The sequence below is a fragment of the Orcinus orca genome, chromosome 20, assembly GCF_937001465.1.
Source record: "Orcinus orca chromosome 20, mOrcOrc1.1, whole genome shotgun sequence".
NCBI classification, from domain to species: domain Eukaryota; kingdom Metazoa; phylum Chordata; class Mammalia; order Artiodactyla; family Delphinidae; genus Orcinus; species Orcinus orca.
The window spans coordinates 16,777,658-16,791,892 of NC_064578.1; positions in this window are offsets into that span (position 1 = coordinate 16,777,658).

Here is a 14,235-nt window from a genome sequence, read left to right on the forward strand (position 1 = left end):
TTCCAGAGAATTTTTAATTTCATTTATTGTGTTGTTCATCATTTGTTTGCTCTTTAGTTCTTCAAGGTCCTTGTTACCTATTTCTTGTATTTTCTCCATTCTATTTCCAAGATATTCTATCATCTTTACTATCATTACTCTGAATTCTTTTTCAGGTCGACTGCCTATTTCCTCTTCATTTGTTTGGTCTGGTGGGTTTTTACCTTGCTTTTTCATCTGCTGCATACGTCTCTGTCTTCTCATTTTGTTTAACTTACTGTGTTTGGGGTCTCTTTTTCGCAGACTGCAGGTTCATAGTTCCCATTGTTTTTGGTGTCTGCCTCCAGCGGGTGAGGTAGGTTCAGTGGCTTGTGTAGGCTTCCTGGTGGAGGGGACTAGTGCCTGTATTCTGGTCGGTGGGGCTGGATCTTGTCTTTCTGGTGGGCAGGGCCGCATCCGGTGGTGTGTTTTGGGGTGTCTGTGAACTTAGTATGAGTTTAGGCAGCCTCTCTGCTAATGGGTGGGGCTGTGTTCCTGTCTTCCTAGTTGTTTGGCATGGTGCATCCAGCCCTGGAGCTTGCTGGCCATTGGGTGCAACTGGGTCTTAACGTTGAGACAGAGATCTCTGGGAGAGCTCTTGTTGATTGATATTATGTGGGGCCAGGAGGTCTCTGGTGGTCCAATGTCCTGAACTCGGCTCTCCCACCTCAGAGGCTCAGGCCTGACAACAGCAGGCCAGAGCACCAAAACCCTGTCAGTCACAGGGCCACATGTACAAGAAGCTTATTGATCTCTGCACTTCTGGAGAGCAGGTCAGCTCCACAGACATGTCCCCAATGTCAGTCCTCCTCTGGGGGTGACCAGGGGCCCACAGCACGGGAGGAGCTGGGTGCTGATCTGGGCCAACCTTGGGCTGGGCTGGCTGCAATGGACCAGTCACCAGGCTGTGGCGGCCACACTGCCCCTCAAACGGATGGGCTGGGCTCCCTGAACGGAGCGAAACCACGCCAAGGCCTGAGGAAGCGGCTTCCCAGGGCCAGCGGCCCCATGGAGGGCTGGTCCTAGAGACCCTGGGGACCACTGACTCCCCAGGTGACCGACTATTTATTCTTGCACCCATTTTGGTAAATTTTCCAAGATTTTGTCCACTTCTTATCAACTTTCAAAGTTATGTCCTCAATATTTATCATTAGAGCCTGCTGTCATCATTTTAACATCCAGAACTTCTATACTTAAATTTTCTTTTTCAACTCCAATGACTACTTTTTATTAATTGCAATAGGGGTTTGTCAATTAATCTTTTCAAATAACTTATTTAATTTTGTATATCCTCTTCATTAATAGCTTAATTTCTATTGTATTGAATTCTGCTCTTACGCATATTACCTTCTTCTACTTTCTTTGCATTTAGTTAAGATGGAAGCTTATTGAATTTTTACTTTTCTCTCTTTTCTAAAACAGCATTTTTTATTTATTTATTTTTTTTTTTTGCGGTACACGAGCCTCTCACTGTTGTGGCCCCTCCAGTCCCGTTGTGGAGCACAGGCTCCGGACGCGCAGACTCAGCGGCCATGGCTCATGGGCCTAGCCACTCCACTGCATGTGGGATCTTCCCAGACCGGGGCACAAACCCGTGTCCCCTGCATCGGCAGGCGGACTCTCAACCACTGCGCTACCAGGGAAGCCCTATAACAGCATTTAATGCCATAAAATTCCATCTAAATTCTGCTTAAGCTGCATTCCACCAGTTTTGACATTTAATAATTTTATTATAAATCAGTTCTAGGTATCTTCTAATTCTCATGATGGTTCCTTCATTGACTCTTTAATTGTTTAGAAGCTATTTCTTATTTCCTAACATATGCTTTTTCCAGTTTTATTTTCATTATTAATTTCTATGTTAATTACATTATAGCAGCCAAGCATATTTTTCCCTGCTTATTACCTGCATATTTGTATATTTTAATCCTTTCCCTCCTTTCTCTTTCCTGTCATTGTATTTTATGTTGGTAGTGGCTAAAATTATGGTCTTTTGTTTACAGGATAACCAAGTGGGATTGTTACTGGATTAGAAGGGTAATCAATATCATCCAGTGATGAATTCTGTGACAGAATTCTGTATACCACACACTGTTTAAATATAGCTGGACCAACATCACCTTGTATCTGAAAGGGAAAGAAAGCCCTTTCTGTCAGTTTAAAGAGCATCTTCCTTGCTGTGCTGATCAAGACATTATAATCTGAATCTGCCTATGTCCACTTTAGAGCAGAAGCATGTTTTCTCTGCAGATGCTTAAGAGTACTTTCTATTCAAAAAGGTATTTAATATATGCTTCCTGAATAAGAAGTTGACTTTCTATATCCTCATAATATAAAAAGGAAAATCACAGAGTTCTTAAAGCCAAAAGCATTCTCAGTGAGTTATTAATTCAAATCGCCACCTATGAGTAGGCCCTCACATAAAGTCAGTTGTCTGGTAGGCATCAAGGGACAACATATCTGATATTCCACTGCTAGTCCAATATTTCAACAGTTCCTACTATTAGAGAAGTTGTGATTAATCCACAGCTTTGTCTCTGGCCCCTTATACCTCAGGTACTACCTGAGACTAGACAGCCAATAAAAGACAATTTAGGCCAGATGAACTTGAGTCTGTGCTAGGACCACCCAGATGACCCAGGACCAGCTGCCTAGACTAGGCTTTTTACTACCTGTATCCATATCCTGGTTTCATGCTTTGAAATTTGATGCCTGACTGACTTCATTGATTCAGTGACCTATTTGGCCAATGGTCCTTGGATTTCTCTTACTATGCACGTCCCTGATTTCAGCATTACCCACTGCTTCGGGGGTAACAGAGACTCCATCCACCAGCCTTGCTCCTATGGATCTCCTACCAGCCAGCTTAGTTTTCTCAAAAACCTTTATTCTCTCCTTTGCCAGCTCACCTCCACACAACTAATTTTATCCCACCAACCAGAGCGAGGGACTCCAACAATTTGTCAGCTAAATCTTACTACTCCAGATGAATTCCACATTCTCTGATTCTATATTAAGATACAGACTATGTGGTCATCACCCTTCATATACTCACATTCCTTTCAAGAAAAAGCTTAACAACAATGCTTTCTTTAAAATGAGACAGATTATGTTGGATATACCACTGACATTAATAGTATTTCTGTGGATTATAGCTATTCAAGTCGATTCAACTCAATGACAGCATTTGGAGCAGCAGATCAAGGACATAATAGAAACAGAAAAATAAACTATAATCTTTCTACTGATATAAAAGGAAAGCTAAACAATTGCTTTTCTTCCAGTTTAGGACAAGTCTACATACCACAAAATAAGGTAAAAGGGTTATACAACCACCTATGTAAAGCATACACAAACAAAGAAAAGAAAAAAAAAAAAACTACCACCAAAACCTCATTCCCCTGCCCTCATTCACAAAACTCGACAAATTAGATACCTGGATAATTAACTTTAAAATGCAAACTACTAAGAAAATAATTATATAGGGCAATGGGGGAAACTGTCATTTCCGATCATTTCTAGACCATTAGAAGGCAGAAAAAATAACTTAAGTCACAAAAATCACACAGAAGGTATAAATACTTGAACTCAGTAGGAAACAATTCTAAAAAAATAAACAGGACTGAAGGCCAAGAACAAAGAAAAAGCATAATATAAATGCCCTATGTCCTTTTCAAAAAATCTTTGTCCTTTTATTCTTTTAATAGCTTCCTTTTTCTCTTCACTTGAAATGATTCATTCAAAATCTTCTTCATATGGGGCTGTTAATAATGTCGTCCACCTACAAGCAAAAATCTCTGTATACTAATATATACATTTTGGCTTTTCTTCCTGATCTTTGTTGGACAGATTATACATAGATGTCATAATGCTGTACACTGCTGGGATCTAACACCAAGGTGTATCTTTGTTCCTGGATATTTTTCTTTTACTTACTCTTTGAGAAAGACAGCAAAACATGCTGAAGCATGTTTCGTTTAAGTTTGTTTGAAAAGATATGTGTAAGACAGAAATGCAAAGAAATAGTGTTAATTAGGAAACATATCAATGTAAAGAATTGGTCTAACATCCTACAGAGATACAAAGATAATGCCATTTACCACTCTGTTTTCCTCTTTATTTTTAATGTGTTGCATTAAAAATACTGATCAGGGACTTCCCTGATAGCACAGTGGTTGAGAGTCCGCCTGCCAATGCAGGGGACATGGGTTCGATCCCTGGTCTGGGAAGATCCCACATGCCGCGGAGCAACAAAGCCCGTGTACCACAGCTACTGAGTCTGCACTGTAGAGCCCGCGAGTCACAACTACTGAGCCCGGGTGCCTAGAGCCTGTGCCCCACGACAAGAGAAGCCATCGCAGTGAGAAGCCCGTACACCGCAACGAAGAGTAGCCCCCACTCTCTGCAAGTAGAGAAAGCCCATGCACAGCAAGGAAGACCAAGTGCAGCCAAAAATAAATAAATTTATTTATTTTTTAAAAAATACTACTCAAAGGATACTACCCATCCTTTGGTATTAATTGCCTCAAGCTTCTCCATAGAAGAGCGCTGTTGAACACATGGCTTATTCTACCTTTTCAGGATTCTGGAACTGAAATTTACTGAGCTGGACACATGTCAACCATAGGAAATTTAGCACTCGTTGAAAATAAGCATAGCTTTCTTCCCGTTTCTAGGTTCTCTTCCATTAGTCAGTTTTTATGAGTAATTTAGTATCAACTCTGAATGTATATGGGCCACACTGTCTTTATTATAGCAGTAACACATTTTTTAGATTATATTCTGGATATTTCTATAAGACCTACAGGTTTGTCATTCTTTAAGACTGCTTTGGCTATTTCTAGCCCATTGTATATCTACATGTATTTTAGAACCAGCTTATCATTTTCTGCAAATAAAATCTAGAAAATTTATTAGAATTATGTTGAATTTATAGCTTTATGAAAGACTGACATCAGTTTCTTTGGAGTTCTACAATCAATGAACATAACTTTTTCTGATTTGGGGTTTTTTTTTTTTAATGGAGATACAATTTACATACCATAAAGTTCACCCTTTTAAAACATGCAATTCACTGTATAGCACAGGGAACTCTTCTCAATACTCTGTAATGACCTATATGGGAAAAGAATCTAAAAAAGAGTGGATATATGTGTATGTATAACTGATTCACTTTGCCGTACAGCAGAAACTAACACATTGTAAATCAACTATACTCCAATAAAAATTTAAAATAAAATATACAATTCAGTGGTTTTCAGTATATTCACAAGGTTGTACAACTATCATCACTATCTAATTCCAGAACATTTTCATCACCCCCCACCCCCAGAAAAACCCCACATCCATTAGCAGACATCCCCATTCCTGCTGAGCCCCTGGCAACCACTAATCTACTTTCTGTCTCTATAAATTTGCCTATTCTGGACAATTCCTATAAAAGCAATCATACAAAACCTGGCCTTTTGTGACTGATTTGTTTCACTTAGCAAAATATTTTCAAGGTTCATCCATGTTATACCATGTATTAGTACTTTGTTCCTTTTTGTAGCTGAATAATATTCCATTTTATAGTCACACCACATTTTGTTCATCCATTCATTGGTTAATAGACAATTGAGTCGTTTCCACTATTTTAACTATTATGAATAATGTTCCTGTGAACATTCATGTTCAAGTTTTTGTGTTAACGTGTTTTCAGTTCCCTTAAGTATATACCTAGGAGTAAAACTGCTTGGTTATATAGTAACTCTACATTAAACTTTTTCCGGAACTGCAAACTGTTTTCCAAAGCAGTTGCACCATTTTACATCACCACCAGCATTGCATGAGGGATAGTTGATGTTTCTAGTGCTTATTATATACCACACACTGTTCTATAGGCATTTCATGTGTTAAGTCACTTAATTCTCACAAAAATTCTGAGTAAAATTAAAAGTAAATTATAAACATAAAGAAAGATGTAAGGAATATAATCAAGTTAATCAGGTGTAACCTTAATAGACACTGTCAGAATGCATTAAAAAACAAACTTAGTCATGTGATATTTAATATAAAATTATTAATAGAAAGCTGAAAATAAATGGATGGGAATTCTTATTAAAGAAAGTAAATTAAGTATTTATCTCTTCTCCTTCCTGAAATCCACAAAAGCAATTGAAAGAAATAAAAAATATATAGACATACTGGGACTTCCCTGGTGGCACAGTAGTTAAGACTCCACACTCCCAATGCAGGGGGCCGAGGTTCCATCCCTGGTCCAAGAACTAGATCCCACATGCATGCTGCAATTAAGAGTTCGCATGCCACAACTAAGGAGCCGGCGAGCCGCAACCAAGGAGCCGATGCAACCAAATAAATAATAAAAATACACAAGTATATTTTAAAAAACATATATAGAGAGAGAGACATACTGACAAAGAGAATTAAAGGTAGCGATTAAATTATGACATAGTATGAATGTGTTTCGTGTTTGGTAATTGCAATCGTTGTTGCTTTTGTTGTGGTCATCCATTTACAATGCTTGGTGTCAGTTTATTTATCTCTTGTAAAAATAAAATACTGTGTGTGTGTGTGTGTGTGTGTGTGTGAAAAAACAAAAAAAAAGGTAGCGATTAATTCTTTTTATTGAGATGGTAAATGGGAATTGTTTCTTTAATTTCTCTTTCTGATTTTTCACTGTTAGTGTACAGACATGCAAGAGATTTGAAGCAACAAAGGATTAATCTCCAAAATATACAAACAGTTCATGGTGCTCGATATCCAAAACACAAACAACCCAATTAAAAAATGGGCAGAAGACCTAAATAGACATTTCACCGGAGAAGACATACAGATGGCCAAGAGGCACACGAAAAGATGCTCAACATCTCTAATTGTTAGAGAAATGCAAATCAAAACTACCATGAGGCATCAACTCACACTGGTCAGAATGGCCATCATCAAGAAATCTACAAACAATAAATGCTGGAGAGGCTGTAGAGAAGAGGGAACACTTTTGCACTGTTGGTGGGAATGTAAACTGGTACAGCCACTGTGGAGAACAGTATGGAGGTTCCTTTAAAAACTAAAAATAGAACTACCATATGACCCAGCAATCCCACTACTGGGCATACCCTGAGAAAGTACATATGAAAGGACATAATTCAAAAGGACACATGTACCCCAATGTTCATTGCAGCATTATTTACAATAGCCAGGATATGGAAACAACCTATATGTCCAACAATAGATGAATGGATAAAGATGTGGTACATGTATACAATGGAATATTACTCAGCCATAAAAAGAAACGAAATTGGGTCATTTGTAGACATGTGGATGGACCTAGAGTCTGTCATACAGTGTGAATCCAGCCAGAAAGAGAAAAACAAATATTGTATATTAACACATATATGTGGAATCCAGAAAAATGGTACAGATGAACCTATTTGTAGGGCAGGAATAGAGACGTAGACATAGAGAAAGGATATGTGGACACGGCAGGGGAAGGGGAGGGTGGGATGAATTGGGAGATTAGGGTTGACCTAAATACACTACCATGTGTAAAATAGATAGCTAGTGGGAACCTGTTGTATAGCACAGGGAGCTCAGCTCGGCGCTCTGTGACGACCTAGATGGGTGGGATGCGGGGGGGGGGGGAGGAGGTCCAAGAGGGAGGGGATATAGTATACATATAGCTGATTCACTTCATTGTACAGCAGAAACTAACACATTGTAAAGCAATAATTTTTTAAAAAAGGAAAATATGGAAACTATAAAAAAAAGGTGATTAAGAAAAAAGATACTACCAAGTATTTGAACCTGGAAATCTGTCGGACTAGCAGACTCAGCTGATGAGAGAAAGCTAAAACTAGGCCAGCAGCCAAGTAAGCTTATTTTAGCTGTACAACTTCAGGTGAGGCACCCAGTGACTCTAAAGATTGGGGTTCAGGACATTTCAAAGTATGCATAAGTAAGAATTAAAGTCCATACCCCTACTCAGTACAATCAAGGTTTGAAGACCAGCTCTATTTATCACCTGTGTAATCCTAGACAAATTCTTGAACCTCTCTGAGCTCAGTTTCTTCATCTGGAAAATGAATATGCTAGTGAAACCTACTTCAATTTAGTACATGTGAAGCCATTAGAACAGTGCCTGCCACACAGTAAATTCTGAATGAATTACTGGGTATTAATAAGAGCTCCAGAAGGAAAATGGAGAGAAGGAAATTACCAAACTAACAATATTTTAAAAGTCCATAACTAAAGGACACAAGTTTCTAGATTAAAGAAGTTCAGCTGGTACCCAGTACAATGAATCTAAGGAGACTCCATCCAGGGCACAATATCTGTCTAGGAAAAAAAAAATAATCTAAAAACTTTTAAAGTGAAAAATCAGGTCACATTCAAAGGATAAGAAGTGAGAATCGCATTTGATTTCTCAACAGCAACTCTAAAAGCTAGTGTTTTCCTGAAAAATTCTAAGGGAAAGATGAACTTCCAATTTAGAAATTTAAACCCAATCAAATATTAATCAAATTGGAGAGTAAAGATGTTTTCAGACATAAAGATCTCAAAAAATTTATCCCCTGTGCATCATTTCTTAGGAAACTACCTGAGGAGGTAACAAACAAAACTTTGGGCTTAAAACAAGAAAGAGGAAGACTTAGAATACAGAAAATAGGGGATCCAACAAAAAAGGTTGGTAATAGGAATTCACAGGATGATGAGAGAAGTCCCAGGCTGATGACTGTTCAATAGGCTTGCAAAGTAAGCAGTCCGCAGTGGAGCACAATGATGGAAGGTTCCAGAAGGAACAACTAAAGAAAGAGAAATGGCACTCAAATGATCAGTTTTTAGTTTATTTTTCAACTTGGCAAATAATCTGGGGCTGAATTAGTGACAAATATATAATAAAATGAAAAGAAATATAAGACAATTACCAAATTCAGGAAAAACAAAAGGTTAAACAAGATAATGTGCAACATAGCACAAAAATATGATTGATATAAACATTTTCATATAAAGAAAATTTTGATATTGATTTAAGAAAAACATGACATTTATAATGGGAAGCCTAAAAGAATAAAACTGTGTATGACTGGTACTGGGAGAATGTATAAGAAAACTAAATCTCACAAAATTAGTAGGAAGTCCATTGGTGATGTCTGAAAATGGGAAAAAAATCAATCATTATAGCATGCTTTTATTTTTAAATAAGCAAGGAAATAATAAGAAAAAAGAGCTAAATTTTTTTAAAGTAATTGCCAGCAGGGAACAGGCCTCAGGACTAAGGAGACCTGCAATATTATGTATTTTAGGCATTGCAATTTTTTTGTAATATTAGGTACCTCAACTAAAAACGTAAATTTCAAGTAATAAAACCAAATGAAGAGATGGTCAAAGAGATTCAAGGCAGATATAAAACGAAGTAAAGTATACATGTATATAATGGAATATTAGTCAAAGAAAAGAATAAGGCCTTCCCTGGTGGTGCAGTGGTTGAGAGTTCGCCTGCCGATGCAGGGAACACGGGTGCGTGCCCCTGTCTGGGAAGATCCCACGTGCCGCGAAGCGGCTAGGCCCGTGAGCCCTGGCCGCTGAGCCTGCGTGTCCGGAGCCTGTGCTCCGCAATGGAAGAGGCCGCAACAGTGAGAAGCCCGCATAAAAAAAAAAAAAAAAATGAATGAAATAATGCCATTTGCAGCAACATGGACGGACCTAGAGACTGTCATACTGAGTGAAGTAAGTCAGAGAAAGACAAATATTGAATATCATATAATATTGCTTATATGTGGAATCTGTATGTGGAATCTAAAAAAACGGTACAAATGAATTTATTTACAAAATATAGAGTCACAGATGTAGAAAACAAATTTATGGTTACTGTGGGGAAGTGGGGGGCGGGATAAATTGGGAGATTGGGATTGAAATAGTTACACAACTATATATAAAATAGATAACTAATAAGGACCTACTGTATAGCACATGGAACTCTACTCAACACTCTGTAATGACTTATATGGGAAAAGAATCTAAAAAAGAGTGGATAAATGTGTAACTGATTCACTTTGCTGTACAGCAGAAACTAACACAAGATTGCAAATCCACTATAAAGTAAAGCAGTAGTAGCAATATTAATAGCAAAAAAAGAAATATAAATTTAAGTACTAAAGTAAAAAGTAAAATTATGTGATGATAAAAGGTAGAATTTTCAAAGATGATTAAACATTCATAGACTTGCTTTCACTAAATATACAGAGCTAAATACATGAGGATTTTTTAAATGCAAATTTAATTATAATCCAATTAAAGGGACTTCCCTCCCAACCAAGATGGAATAACAGGAACCAGATTTACCCTGCTGCCAGAAACAATTAAGTAACCAACAGAATATATGAATAACGGTTTTCAGGACACTGGACATCAGGCAGTGGAAACAGTGATCCCTAAGAGTGAAAAACAAACAAGATGAGCCCTTAAACCTCCCCAGTTTACTGCCCAGAGAGAGTTTCTAACCATAGTGCAGGGAGGTGAAACTGAGGCAGAACCCAGTGAACTTCCTGATTTGAGGAGATCTAGAATTCTATACACAGTGAAAGTATCTTTGAACAACAAAAGTAAATAAAGACTTTTTCAGATATACAGAAGCTGGAAAAATTTATTACCAGCAGACCCGCATTCTAAGAAATGTTAGAAGAAGCTCTGTAGACAAAGGTAAATAATACCAGATGGAAATATGGCTGTATATAAAAGAACTAAGATAACCAGAAATAATAACATTAGTCAATATGTAGATTTTTTCTCAGTATTTAAATCTCTGAAAAAGACACTTGACTATTTAAACAAAAATAATAACAATGTAGTATGGGATTTGTAACATATATAAATGTTAAATATATGAAAATAGTAGTACAAAAGTCAGGAAGGAAGAAAGAGAAGTATGTTATTGTAAGATTTTTATAGTAAACATGGCATGGTATAGTGTCACTTGAATGTAAACTGTGGTAAGTTAAAGACATATACTGTATACCCTAACACAAGCACTAAAATAGCAAAGCAAAGAGTTATAGCTAATGAATCAAAAAAGGAAATAAAATTTAATCATAAAACAGCTTCAATTAATTAAAAAATAAGAAAAAGGGGAAAAAAAACCTAAGGGGATAAATAAACAAATAGCTAGGTGATAGATTTAAGCCTAACCATATCAATGATCACATTAAATATAAATGGTCTAAGTATCATAACTAAAAGGCAAAGATTGTCAGATTGGATATAAAAGAAAAACATTCTGCCTACAAAAAACACATTTTAAATACAAATTCACATTTAGGTTAAAAATAAAAGGATGTAAAAAGACACACCATGGTAACATTAATCAAAAGAAAGTAATGGTATTATTCAGACTATTACTAGATTTCAGAGTAAAGAATATCATAGCTATACAGGGATAAATTTACCAAGACAACATAGTAATCTTAAAATTTTTGCATTTAATAACATAGTTTCAAAGTACATAAAGCAACAACTGATAGAAGTGCAATGAGTAATAGATAAATTTACAGTTATAGTTAGGAATTTCAATACCCATCTCTCAATAATAGATAGAATAAACAGAATCCGTAAGAATATAGACTCGAACATAATCAACCAACATGTCCTAATTAACTATCCAACAAGAGCAGAATACACATTCTTTTCAAGTGCACATGGAACATTCACCAAGATAGACCATATTTGGCAGCATAAAACAAATCTTGATAAACTTAAAACAATTCAAGTCATACAAAATGTATGGTCGCTAACTACAGTGAAAAAGAATTAAAAGGAACACACCGAAAAAAAAAAAAAAAAAGAAAAGAAAAAGTGGTAGAGGTTAGCTATAACATCAAGTTCTACATAACTGAACCTGACATATGTCCCAAGTTAGGAGTAAGTGCTGTGCAATGTTCTACCTGGTACATATGTCAGACCAATATTTGTCTTCTTTCCCCATTCATAAAGACTACTCTTGCCCTTAATACCCAGACATGTCAAGCTTACAACTGGGTTTGCCTCAGTGTCTATTCCTCTTAGAAAAAAAGGAAGACATTTCTTTCACATACTGGTCGGCTCTCCTCACAGTTCAATCTTGTCTACAGAATATTTTGCAAATATCTCTCCAAGTTCCTAAGTGTTGGTAGCATTTTATCCTAATTTCCAGCATTGGCCTGCCTTTTTCTCTAATTTTATATTCCTTTGATCATTTCAATGAGAATTTAGAAAAAATAATTAAATGCACATGCTCAAACAACTTTAAGTCATAATCCATGTATCTTTGCTAATAAATTACATTTTTTATTTCAAAGCACCAAGAAACAGAATTTCATAAACTTTCCTTATTTCATAAAACTGCATATTTAGTTTTGTCTAGATAATTACCTTCAAACATCTAGCTAAAGTAAAAAGCCTTCCCAAATATGTGTATCAGAAAAATATATATCCATAGAGTCAACAGGCATATTCTTCATGCATTGCCTTAATAAAAATGTAACAGTGATTTTCAGAAGCCAAAAGTTAAAGAGAGAGACTTGGAGGGAAAGAAAAAAAAAAAAAGAGATAAAATTAGCAACAGGCCAAAAAGCTAAAGTCCTTGTTCAATCATTGCCATAAAAAGCGTGCAAGTGCGCACACACGCACGCACGCACGCACTCACTCACACACACACCCTACCCTCTTTATTAAAATGCATAAAGCAGCCAGAAGCAGGAGCACCAATAAATTCTTCTGTATAAGCAGAATTTTTTAATGGCTCCCTGAACACTAATAACCGCTGCTCTCTTATGTGTACTTGACTCTGTTTAACCTTTTTCTGGTGCTTTTTAACTTCTCCAAGTCAGGTACTAATATGGAACTAATGTGGGGTTTATTTTCCCTATAGGAATAGCAAAAAGAGCAGTGCACATTATCGTAATCGCACAAGTCCTTCTAGCAGTGGTAGGACTTTAGATCAAAGCCTATGTATTATAGCTCAGGAAAAGAATTTAATAACAATTGCAAGTGTAAGCATCTTGTTTTTAAACTTCAGATATTCCATTGAATATTAGTCATGGAAAAAACACTCTTGGCAAGCAAGTGACGCAGTAGGAGGGAAAATGGACATCCTGTCAGTCCTAAGTTGCTGTTGGCCTCGGCAAAAAGGATACCCATGCAATAGCCAACCATCACAGCCTGACATTGATGAAGGATAGCTAGAAACACAAACCCTTTTTATCTTTGGAAGATAAATTTTTGAGGTGGTTCTCACTCCTGGAAATAATACAATTTAAGTGAATGGGGTAGGGACAATGTCGTATTTCTGCTCATATCAATCATGAGCCTCAATATTCCAGGGTCCTTATGAGTTGCAACTTGAAAGCATTAAACCATATCCCAGACTCAGCATTTCTGCCTGTTTCATCTTCATATAAAGTTGGTTTTTTTTATGATTTTTCTCTCACAGGATACCTTGGAGATGTGGCAAACACCTCCTTGGTGGAAATGAATAAGATACATCAAGATTTTTTCCTCCTGACTTTTAGCTGCTGGATACTTTTCAATTCTTTTATTTTTCAAAAACAGAGGTCACCCTAGCATCCTGACACTATAGTAGTTGTGTTCCAGCTGCATTAATACAGTTCCTGCTGAGCTTCTGCAGAAAGAGGAATTCATTTGACACCAGCAAGGAGAAGACAAGAGAATAATTAAGAGAGGATGAATAAAGAATTTAAATGAAAGAGAATAGCAAGAACAGAGTAAATGACTATATGTGGGTGTGCATGTATGTATAAATGGGGGAACACAAGTAAAACTGTATAGGAAGAGGGATACCCAGGAACCAATATATGTTATTTTTTAAAAAGAAAGAAATGAGAATTTGTTGGTCTTCAGTGAAACACAGCCACCTTAAAGTTTTTATCTGGGTCCAATTTAAATACCATCTTGAAATAAAAACTGAGGTAATCACTTTTCTCAGCTGAATAGACAGGTCTACTGAGCAGCCCACAGCAATAAAATTAGTTGCTTCCGATATTAGCCCAGTGTTTTCATCAAAGCTGTAGTCAGGTATGTAGCTGGGCCAACACAGTTTTAAATCATTGCTCCGACACCCTAAATATGTTCATCATACTTGGAAATGTAGAGTGTTTGCACTCAAAAATTCTTTTCAGACACAGGATCCTCTATGCAAATGAACTTGGGTAATATTTACCTCTTATC